Raw genomic sequence first — 11371 nt, forward strand, 5'->3', positions numbered from 1 at the left:
TTATCTTGCAATGCTAATTAGTTGCCTTAGACGAGTGTATGCCCGAAATTTCATTACTCTACATTAATTATTTTTTGTTGTTGCTAATTTTTTCCATGAATGTATACCCTAATATGTTTTTCCCAGTCTGCTTGTTTAGGTTTTCAGTAAATGATGACTAACTGAAACCCTCAGCTGCCGACAGGTGTTGTTGATATACCTCGATGTGGACAGCTGAAAATGTGTGCCCCGACCGGGACTCGAACCCGGGATCTCCTGCTTACATGGCAGACGCTCTGTCCATCTGAGCCACCGAGGACACAGACGAATAGCGCGACTGCAGGGACTTATCCCTTGCACGCTTCCCGTAAGACTCACATTCCCAACTGTCCACAATTCTACGCTATTCATCTGTGTCTTCGGTGTTCAGATGGATAGAGCGTCTGCCATGCAAGCAGGACATCCCGGGTTCGAGTCCCGGTCGGGGAACACATTTTCAGCTGTCCACATCGAGGTATATCAACAACACTTGTCGGCAGCTGAGGGTTTCAGTTGATCATCATTTATTCCAGGGAAAAGCTGCACGCTCATCAACAGTATTGTGTTCTTTCGAGAACAGTTACTGTCTTCATATATATAGAGTGTCAGTATTTGCTTTTGAAGAAGATGTTTTTCTAAACGTTGAAATCTTGAGAAAAGGGTTTAAATAAACCTTCCACATCACAGCTGATTGCCTGTTTGTTATTTCTACAAGAATATTTCATCCAACGGTTGCTTTTCCAGCGATGCACAAAATTTTAAACAATAGATATGTATTATACATAAGTAAAATGATTGTCATGATAAGATAGGGGTAATTTCATGTAATTTTTCGTTACATTTCAAAGATTGGGCTCCGTAACGTCAGAACCAACTTTCAATGCGTGAAAATGCAACTTATTAAGAAAACGCAGTTTTCAGTCGATAACAATCGATCAGAGCGGATGCACTGACGGTAATCTATCTTTGCTTGACACTAAGAGTTGGCAGTTCACAGAACAACAAAGAAAACTATAATATTCGGTTTTATGAACTAGGGACACATCTCACAATCTAGAAACATCCACCACTAAAGTTGTGACTTAGCAAAGCAGCCTGTCAGATCAAAAAGTGTAATTGAAGGCACGGCATGGTGACAACTGTCGAGTATTAGATATTTAAGGTGCGATATCATTTTAAATAACGATAATGATGTTCAGAATAATATCTGTAAATTTTATGTAGAAATAACAATAAATAGACGAAGGAACACGCAGCTTTAAGTTTGACAAAATAATTGCTGTCCGTGCCTTGCTCTATAGCAGTGAATCTAAGATTGAGAAATAGAAAGCTTGAAACACCATACAGCCATCTGAAATGAGACTTTTAAGATCTATCAGAAGCTGCTCCAGGAGGAATCTATTAAGAAATGAGAATATACGAGATCGTTTGGGAATATTTAACTTACACGACATAGTGGAAAAATATGGGACGGAATGGAGGCAAAATGTACAAGGAGGCAGAGTTCCTATCACTGTAACCAAGCACAAGCCCTCAGAAATAAGAGACGTCGCAAGGCCGAGACAAAAGGTCAACAATGAGAAATCAGTATGACATTACAATTCCTGTGTTGTTAAGTACAATCAATACCCTCAGGGGTTCAGCATTCATTTCCTGGGTTCGGGCTTCGCGACCCTGGAGTTCCTGAGCTGTTGACCGGTAAGCGCTGTCAGTCCCCTGTCACTGTTAAGCTCTGGATATGCTTCAGCGACCACCGAGTGGCGCGGCGGTGGAACGTTGTGTGTCTCAGGGAACGGAGTTCTTGGCTTGACTGCCCGGATTGCGAGGACGGAACAAATCTCCATTAAAAAACCTCAATCTCAAGGTATGCTGCGCGCTAATGGGACGCGTAGCTATTGAGGCGCAACAGTCGTTAGTGGGCAACCTCCGAGGAACCTGCAGCACCTCAATTCTATAAGGCTTACTCAGGCACGCGGGGCTCTGAGTGGGGTCTTATTTCCTTAGATGCTCGTGGGACATGCTCGTGGGACCGAGATGGAACCCTCGAAATCGTCTCCTTTTGCTCCCATTGGGAAGGGCGTACCGCCAGGGCGTAATCACACCTATTCCTCGAAGAGAATGAGGCTACTCCTCCTGATAGTAACAATAACTTGGACATAAGTAACAGGGGTCATGGAGTCATCAATAATAATGTATTTCTGGTGATAAAGAGGAAGAACGGGTGAATTCTATATCCATAAGGGATTGGAAGGACTTAGTGGCCTAATGGGTCCCTGTTGGTCGAAACCAACAGATCAAAGCAGGTGGAACTCCGAAAGACCTCACACAAACTCTGTGAATATGACATTGTAGTTGAAACGCACAACTCTCTCAAGTCAAGCAAGGGTATGTAACCTGTCGTGATATCGTGGATATGGACGTAGCCGAGTTAAAACAAGAATGGGTGTCCCAGGGGATAGTCGATGTAGAGCAACGAACACGAAGGAATAATGGAGAAAGCAAAAAGGTTGCCACTTTCTTTGTCAAATTCAATTCCCCGACGCTGCCTGAACGTGTTATGGTAGGGTTCCTTCGACTTTAAGTTAAACACTACATACTGAATCCTGTGTGATGATATAAATGCCAGCGTTTTGGCCATACAATCATGAGCTGTGCGTGTGACGTGACCTGTGGGAAGTGCAGGAAAGCAGCCCATAATGCTGGGACTCCATGCCCGTCTCCAGCGATCTACATCAACTACTCTGGGAGCCATCACGTCTGGAGCCGAGACTGCCCTGCTTTTGCTGAGGAATGCAACATACAAGAAATAACGGTGACCAAACGGATCCCCTATTCTGAAGGCAAAAAAGAATGTAGGGCGACTAAACCTCCTGCCTTTGCCACTTAATATTCTTCCTTGGTGCGGAAACCTGTTTCCAAAGAAGACACTTCGACACGGACGACGTCCAGCATGCCTGTATCCACCAATAGCATGTTCTTGCAAGTGTACACGCCAAGGAAAAAAAAAAGTATGGACAACGCCATCCCGGCAGTTGCTACGGAAAGACCAACAAAAGGTTAGCGGTGAACATCCACAAGGCATATGAAAAGCAGAGTGCCTCTGAACCCCCCCCCTTTTCCCCTTCATCCTCAAAGAGACAATGTGTAGGGCAGGGATCCCGATCTTTGGGTCAAAAGCTGTCCCGGGCGCCGCCAGACGTCATTCTGATGCGTCTGACTGATGAGGAGGACATCTTGGAGTTATATGCCTCGGACCCAGACAGCCACTCCGCTGCCTATCCCTCTGTAAGTGCTTCACATCTCCGGTGCAAAGGGGGTAAGTTAAGACCACATCAATGACACAACTCCCTATTACAGAGGCACTTGTATGTATTCATGACTCATGTGGAGGAATTGAAACGCCTGGCACAGGCATGCCAATTGTGCTGGAGCTTGCAAGAAACACATTTTAAAGATACAGACGTCCCTGTGCTACAGGGCTATACGCTATACGGCAAGGATGACCTCTCTGGTGAAAGAATGCTCACCACCTCTCTGCTCGTCCCCATGTTACTGACTTGCAAGCAGAAGTGTTGAAATTCATGTTGGCCAGAGGATTAGTTTCCTCGCTGTATTTACCTCTGCTAGGTAGAGTAGACTCCGAAGCTTTCACATATATTTTGGAACAACTCCCCCGCCCATATCCTTCTGGGAGACTTCAATGCCTCGATCTCTAATTGCCCTCACAGTCCTGTTTTGGAGAGCCTCATGACGTCTCACGATCTGTGCATCCAATACAGGTAATCCCACTCATTTCTCTACTGCTACTGAGTCACTATGAGCCATCGACCTCTCTTTTTGCTCTCCTGCCCTCACAGACTGTTTAGTGGGAGGTCATAGGCGACCTTCATTCCAGTGACCACTTTCCACTTCGCTTTCACCTGTTGGTTGGAGCCCTACCTGAAGAGAAGCCACCCAAATGGGTAGCTATCCGGGGTAACTGGACACTGTCCTGCCAGATGGCTGCACTCGAACACCATGACAGCGAACAAGTATGGACGGACCACATTATATGAGTGATTCATAATGCCACTGCCCTATCCATCCCAAAATCCTCAGGTCATCTTAGGATGCGATCTTTACCTTGGTGTACAGGTGAGTGCTGTTCCAATCTGGGAAAGGCGTGAATTTCCTCGACATTCTAAGTGCCACATGACAGCAGACACCTCAAGGTCTTTCGAGTAGCGAGGGCCAGGGATCTATGCTTTATTAGTGAGAATAATAAAAGGTCTAGGCAAGCATTCCTGGGCTGCATCAACCGTTCCACTTGTTCTACAAGGAAATGGGAGTCCATCTGGAGGATTTACGGTAAATACAGTCGTTTACTGAAACAGGGGTGTCTCCAAACAACACGCAGAAACATTGCTCAGGCACTGGCAAAGCATTTTGCAAAAACTACTGCCAATACCAACCAGAATTCGGAGTTTCGTCGCTACTGTGCGACTGTAGAGAGGAAAATTGGACTTCAGATAAAAAAAAATTTAGAGGTTTACAACCACCCTTTCTCCATGTAGGGGATGGAATCGCCGATGTCTGAGGCTCGTGATACTGCACCTGGACACGACCAAATCCGGTACTGTATGCTCCAACATTTGCCAGCGGCATTAAAGGAAATACTTCTCACATATTTTAATCTTATACGGCAAACCGACAACTGCCAAAGTTTATGGAGGGAGGCAGCTCTGATACCTCTCCTCAAACCAGGAAAGGACCACACATCTCCCAGTAAAATTAAATGAAACGAACGTTTCGAACTGTTGGCCAAGAGGCCGCGTCTAGGGTAGTTTGGCCGCCGGGTGGTCTTATTCCAGGTGCTGCCACAATGTTCCTCCTCCAGTGTTGAAACAGCGAGCTGTCAGTTGAAACTTACAATTTACCTGACTTGCATATGATGGGCACCATCCTACATTTCAGAGACTCGGTGAGGTTTATGAGCCTCATTTTCGACCCGAAATTGTCTTGGTTGCACACCTGAGAGGCCTGAAAGCCAGAAGCCTTAAGACACTGTACATCATCAAGTGCCTTAGCCACAGGTTTAAGGGGGTGAACAGGGCACCTCTCCTCCAGTTTTATAGGGTTTTCGTGCAATCGCAGCTTGGCTACGGGTGCACGATGTGTGGATCAGTGAGGCCTTCTTATTTGAATATCGTTGACACCATCCACCATGAGGGGATTCGTCTGGCCACCGGTGCATATAGGACCAGTCCCATCCCCAGCATCTGTACTGAGGTTGGGGAACTGCCACTTGCCATCCGGCAGCAGCTCCTGATGGTTCTTCAGGAATATAAATTCCTCGCTGCTCTGAGTTCACCCGCACACCACAGTGTTGCTCGTCCGCCTTTGGAACGCCTTTTCTCCAACCGTCCTCAAGCCAGAAGACCATTTGGGATCCGGGTGCAGAGTGTGCTGGAGTCATACAGTGTGGAGCAAGTACGACCCCAAATCCAGGTTTTTAACTGTTGCCGCCCTGGTTACTGGATAGGCCAAAAATGGTTTTAGATCTGGTGCGGTACAGGAGAGATTGCACTCCACTTCCGATTTAATGCGATATTTTCTAGTATTTCATCTGAGCACCATAACTATGTAGTTGTTTTAACAGATGGGTAGGAACAGGGGTATTGTGCTGGTTGCTTTATTGTTTCCCGGACAGTGTCTTCAAGGTCCGACAGCCTCAAGCCTTTACTATCTTTCATGCAGAATTATGTGCGATCTTGCGGGCACTCGAGCAGATGAAACTTTCTTCCAGTGATAAATTTCTTGTCTGTTCCATTTCTTTGTGTGTCCTTCAATCGCTGCAATTTTTGTACCCGGTAGATAAAGTAGTCCAGACTATCCCGGAAACCGTCCTCCAACTACGACGACTGGGGATGTCTTTCGGGTTGATACCAAGGCACACGGGAACTGCAGGGAACGAAAGGACGGATCTAGCAGCCAAGGAGGCGTTTCTTAATCCTGAGCCATTTCAGTGTGCCATCCCCTTGCATGGTATTACTTCGTTGTTGAGCTCCAGAGTCTTGCGTCGGTGGGAGGCTCGAAGTGACCGAAATAGGCTCCTTAAAGTAAAGCACATAACTCGGCCATGGCGTACCTCCTTCCAGAAGCGTTGACGGGATGAGGTCCTACTCATTCGTTTTTGCATAGGCCACACCACTATGAGGCGTGGTTTCTTTCTCTGGCTAGAGGACCGTCCAGTGTGTGGCGCTTGTGGCGTACAGAACACCGTGCGCGACATTTTACTGAACTGCGTTTTATTTTCCGACCAGCAGGCAGCGGTTGATTTTCCGATGAACCTTCAATCTCTCTTAGGCAAAGATAAAACAAATGTGGTAAGAGTTGAAAGTTTTGTGAAGTGTCCAACGTATTTATCGAGATTTTAGTGTGATCGTTTTAATATGTTCACAGGGTGACTGGCTAGCCTATATTTTACGTAAATGGGCAGCCAGTGTCGTTTCTCTGTGCCTTCCTTTTAGCTCCTTCGTCGTTTTACTTGTGATTAAGTCTTTTTTATTCTTTCCCTTTGTCTTAGAGTGTATGATCCAATTTTCATAATTTTCTTCAACATTCGTTCCACGCTGTTTAGCGCTCCTAAGCACAAAATACGCGCACACACACACACACACACACACACACACACACACACACACACACACACACGTATTGTTGCTTCGGATGTGGCTTAGATGTCTGAATTAACATGCTATGTGGCGGCTAGAGCAATTATAAATACAAGATATTTATTAGCAATTACGAGTAGGAACAACCATCACGAGTGTAAGAGAATGACGAGAATGGAAATTTGTGCCAGAAATCGAACACGTACATACATATAATTTCCGTAAAGGCGAAAATAAATTTAACTTTTTTTTGGAATACTATCCCAGAAAAATAGTGATTTGTTAATATTATAATTTATTTAGAACACACCTTCGTGGTTGCATATAAGTTGTTAATTCTTATTTTTAGATGGCCAGTTTCGATCTCATAAGGAGATCACCATCAGATCTACATTCCTTAAGGACTGTTGGAATCGCTAGCGTGGATCACGTCCGTCCGTGCAGGCGTGGAAAACATTCCTCGCCAATCCAGCAATCACTGGCCTGTTTTACGTCAGCGATTTAAGGATTTCTACTGTCATCAAGGAATGTACGTCTCATGATGATCTCTTTAGATGATCGAAACCGGTCAACTACACTACTGGCCATTTAAATTGCTACACCAAGAAGAAATGCAGATGATAAACCGGTATTCATTGGACAAATATATTATTCTAGAACTGACATGTGATTACATTTTCATGCAATTTGTATGCATAGATCCTGAGAAAACAGTACCCAGAAAAACCACCTCTGGCCGTAATAACGGCCTTGATACTCCTGGGCATTGAGTCAAACAGAGCTAGGATGGCGTGTACAGGTACAGCTGCCCATGCAACTTCAACACGATACCACAGTTCATCAAGGGTAGTGACTGGCGTATTGTGAAGAGCCAGTTACTCGGCCACCAGTGACCAGACGTTTTCAGTTGGTGAGAGATCTGGAGAATGTGCTGGCCAGGGCAGCAGTCGAACATTTTCTGTATCCAGAAAGGCCCGTACAGGATCCGCAACATGCGCTCGAGCATTATCCTACTGAAATGTAGGGTTTCACAGGGATCGAATGAATGGTAGAGCCACGGGTCGTAACACATCTGAAATGTAACGTCCACTGTTCAAAGTGCCGTCAGTGCGAACAAGAGGTGACCGAGACGTGTAACCAATGGCACTCCATACCATCACGCTTCCAATATGCGTTCACCGTGATGTCACCAATCACGGATACGACCATCATGATGCTGTAAACAGAACCTGGATTCATCCGAAAAAATGACGTTTTGCCATTCGTGCACCCAGGTTCGTCGTTTAGTACACCATCACAGGTGATGCAGCGTCAAGGGCAACCGCAGCCATGATCTCCTAGCTGATAGTCCATGATGCTGCAAACGTCATCTAACTGTTTGTGCAGATGGTTGTTGTCTTGCAAACGTCCCCATCTGTTTACTCAGGGATCGAGACGTGGCTGCACGATACGTTACAGCCATGCGGATAAGATGCCTGTCATATCGACTGCTAGTGATACGAGGCCGTTGAGATCCAGCATGACGTTCTCTATTACCCTCCTGAACCCACCCATTCCATATTCTGCTAACAGTCATTGCATCTCGACCAACGCGAGCAGCAATGTCGCGATACAATAAACCGCAATCGCGACAAGCTACAATCCGACCTTTACATAGTCGGAAACGTGATGGTACGCATTTCTCCTCCTTACACGAGGCATCACAACAACGTTTCACCAGGCAACGCCGGTCAGCTGCTGTTTGTGTATGAGAAATCGGTGGGAAACTTTCCTCATGTCAGCACGTTGTCGATGTCGCCACCGGCGCCAACCTTGTGTGAATGCTCTGGAAAGCTAATTATTTGCATACCACAGCATCGTCTTCCTGTCGGTTAAATTTCACGTCTGTAGCACGTCATCTTCGTGGTGTAGCAATTTTAATGGCCAGTAGTGTAAAACTCGTAATAATTAACAACTTACGTGCCATCACGATTGTGTTTACTAAATAAGACATTTAATTGAAAATGGGTCTGGTATTGGCGAATAAATACGATATTGTACTGCCTGTGTTGTTAAGAAGAACTGTTCAATGTTTCTTCAGATTTCATGTTACATCAGTGCTACACATTACTCTGTAGCGTCTCTAGCTGTATTTGTTGTATAGAGAACACGGTATTCTTGTCCTCCCGGTACTTTACACAAGGAAGTTCTGCTAACTTCACAGTCAACCGCCAGCAATCAACATCCGGAAAAACCTGAGCATCCGCAGTTATGTCTGCCGTCGTGCACTGTTTTATTTTCAGTCCTGAAAGAAACTACAGCCAGTTTCAAAGGAGGAACCCTTTGACTTTTAAGTGGAATGTCGCCGAAATCTTCACAAATAGTTGACTTATTTTGGTTGTGTAACTTACGTCTATGTGCTCCATCAGATATTTATATTTGTTTGCAATAAACGGGACACCAGTTGAAACAATAAATAACAAGTCATGTAACAAAAGGACAACACAAGTGCACCGAGCAAGGCCTACACTTTAAGCATACACCTAACAGACAACACAAACAGGCAATCAATCTACTGGAACACACTAACGAAATGTACGTTACGTAGCAAGGACACACGGAAAAACAACAGGCAAATATATCCCTAAAATACCATTAAATTAGATGAAACACTGCTCTACAATACCCAAACCTAGCCTTTCACCCGAAATACAGTTAAATGAGTTAATGCACTGCCGAATAACTCGAAATACAATTAAATGAGATAATGCACTGCCGAATAAACTCCAGGCCCAACAGCGGCCTCTTCGTTTTGTTCCAACGTAAATGTCTAGTAGTCTCAGTATACCAACACAGACACAACGGTTTGCACAAGATAGCACAAGTCACCATTACATACTGCATTCGACGTGCCGTAGCGGAAACCAGACTTGGGCTAGTACTTTCTCTCTCCCAGTTGCAATATGTCATCTGGTAGACCAAAGGTAAAAACTGTTCGCTGCTCCGGCCGGAATAATGGTTCTTGTTGACAACAAGTCACACTCAGCTCCATATTCAGGCGGCCGGTATAGAACTCCGTCTCGACTTCTGTTTCAACTTACTTTGGCCGATTCAAATGTTCTGTGGTCCACCTAGGTTGCACTGATCGTTGGCGACAGCGATTGCCTGTCCTCGTCTCTGACATTACTGATCTGGTAGAATTCCATGTAGAGAGAGTAACAGAACAGAAATTGGAGAAACATAAGCAGAACTGAAAAACCGGTTGAATAAAATGTAACACAACAGGACCAACACATTCCAGAAAAAAGAGAAAAGATCCACATATTTTATAAATGAATTGCTAATAATAGAAATTAAGCTCCCGACACAGGAAGAAATACAGCGGAATGAACACAAACATAGCCTATAGGAGGTGTCAGTAAGTCACTTGTGGGTGATCCCATGGAATCCTTATCTGATGGAGACTCCACCTTTAAACTCGAATAATTTTGCTGTGTGATTACATTCAGAGTAGATGAGACACGCCTTGTTTTGAAAGTGTCACAGACATAGTCTAATCACACATTTCAATCACAGAACAATAGAGAGAATCATTATAGAAAGTGAATGTTTAATAAAATCTGAAGTAAAAGAAGGAACAGGCAATTTTAATGTAGATCTAACCAGAGAAATGACAGCATAATAAATCAGATAGAATAGTAAACAGAACATAAAACCCATCGATAGCAACAACCAGACAAGTGAAAACAGCCAAAGACATGGACAAGAAACTGAAGACACACAGTGCAATGGTCACAGAAGAAGATGAGGAGAGAACGTTAGTCATCATGTACGGAGGGGACTATTCCAGGAGAATACTAAATTTCGTAACAGAAAATCAAACAACAAGGCTAAAAAGTGTCACTACCAAACATCCAAATTGATATACAAAAACTTTAACAAACATTGTATCGACCTGCGCAGAAATCAAGATGAAGAAAGCAACATAGAAAAACCCAATGAATCCACGCCCAGTAGCTTATCACAAATGCATAAGCTTGATCTGGTATGCATTTGCGCTAAGCAGATCTGAGACTAATTTCAGATGTGCACCAACATATCATTTAGCCAGATACACGCACACTTTTTAAAAAAATACCATACATCTATGAACAACGGAAGCTTAGAAAACACCAGAGACCTAATTAATAAAACTAAGCTATGAATGTACCTGACACATGTACACTACTCTTATTTGATATTACATCGGTACACATGTGTGTACCAGCTTCAGAGACAATCAATATACCTGAATGACTATGAAACATAAAAGCATTATACAAGAAACGCAGACATAAGGTGTGTCTCATCCACTGTGAATGTAATCACACAGCAAAACTATTCAAGTTGAAAGGTGGAGTCTACATCAGATAAGAAGAATGCCCCATGGGCTCACTCACAAATGAATACTGATACCTCCTAGACAGACTAAAGAGAATTACAGTTGACAAAGATTATACACACATAAAGTAAACATATTGAGACAGACTGCCACAGGCAGTACTTACAGAATAAGAACAGTAGCACAATTAGCCGCAACATAAATACACAGCTGACATCAAAGACACACATAATTGTTACAGCACAGCAAACCTGTAAGATTCACAGATTAATTAGTTAGTTAGTTACATGTGCCACAGATCATTTGAACAATTAGTTTATCGAAATTATATGGAACAAGT

General features: G+C 44.1%; 1 non-coding gene across 1 annotated transcript; it reads right to left on the bottom strand.

Annotated features, from left to right (window-relative positions):
• Positions 1-224: 224 nt before the first annotated feature.
• On the bottom strand, positions 225-298 carry Trnat-ugu. Its single transcript has one exon. It is a non-coding gene; the product is annotated as a tRNA-Thr (tRNA).
• Positions 299-11371: the final 11073 nt, after the last annotated feature.

This window comes from Schistocerca piceifrons, chromosome 7, assembly GCF_021461385.2.
Source record: "Schistocerca piceifrons isolate TAMUIC-IGC-003096 chromosome 7, iqSchPice1.1, whole genome shotgun sequence".
Classification (NCBI taxonomy): domain Eukaryota; kingdom Metazoa; phylum Arthropoda; class Insecta; order Orthoptera; family Acrididae; genus Schistocerca; species Schistocerca piceifrons.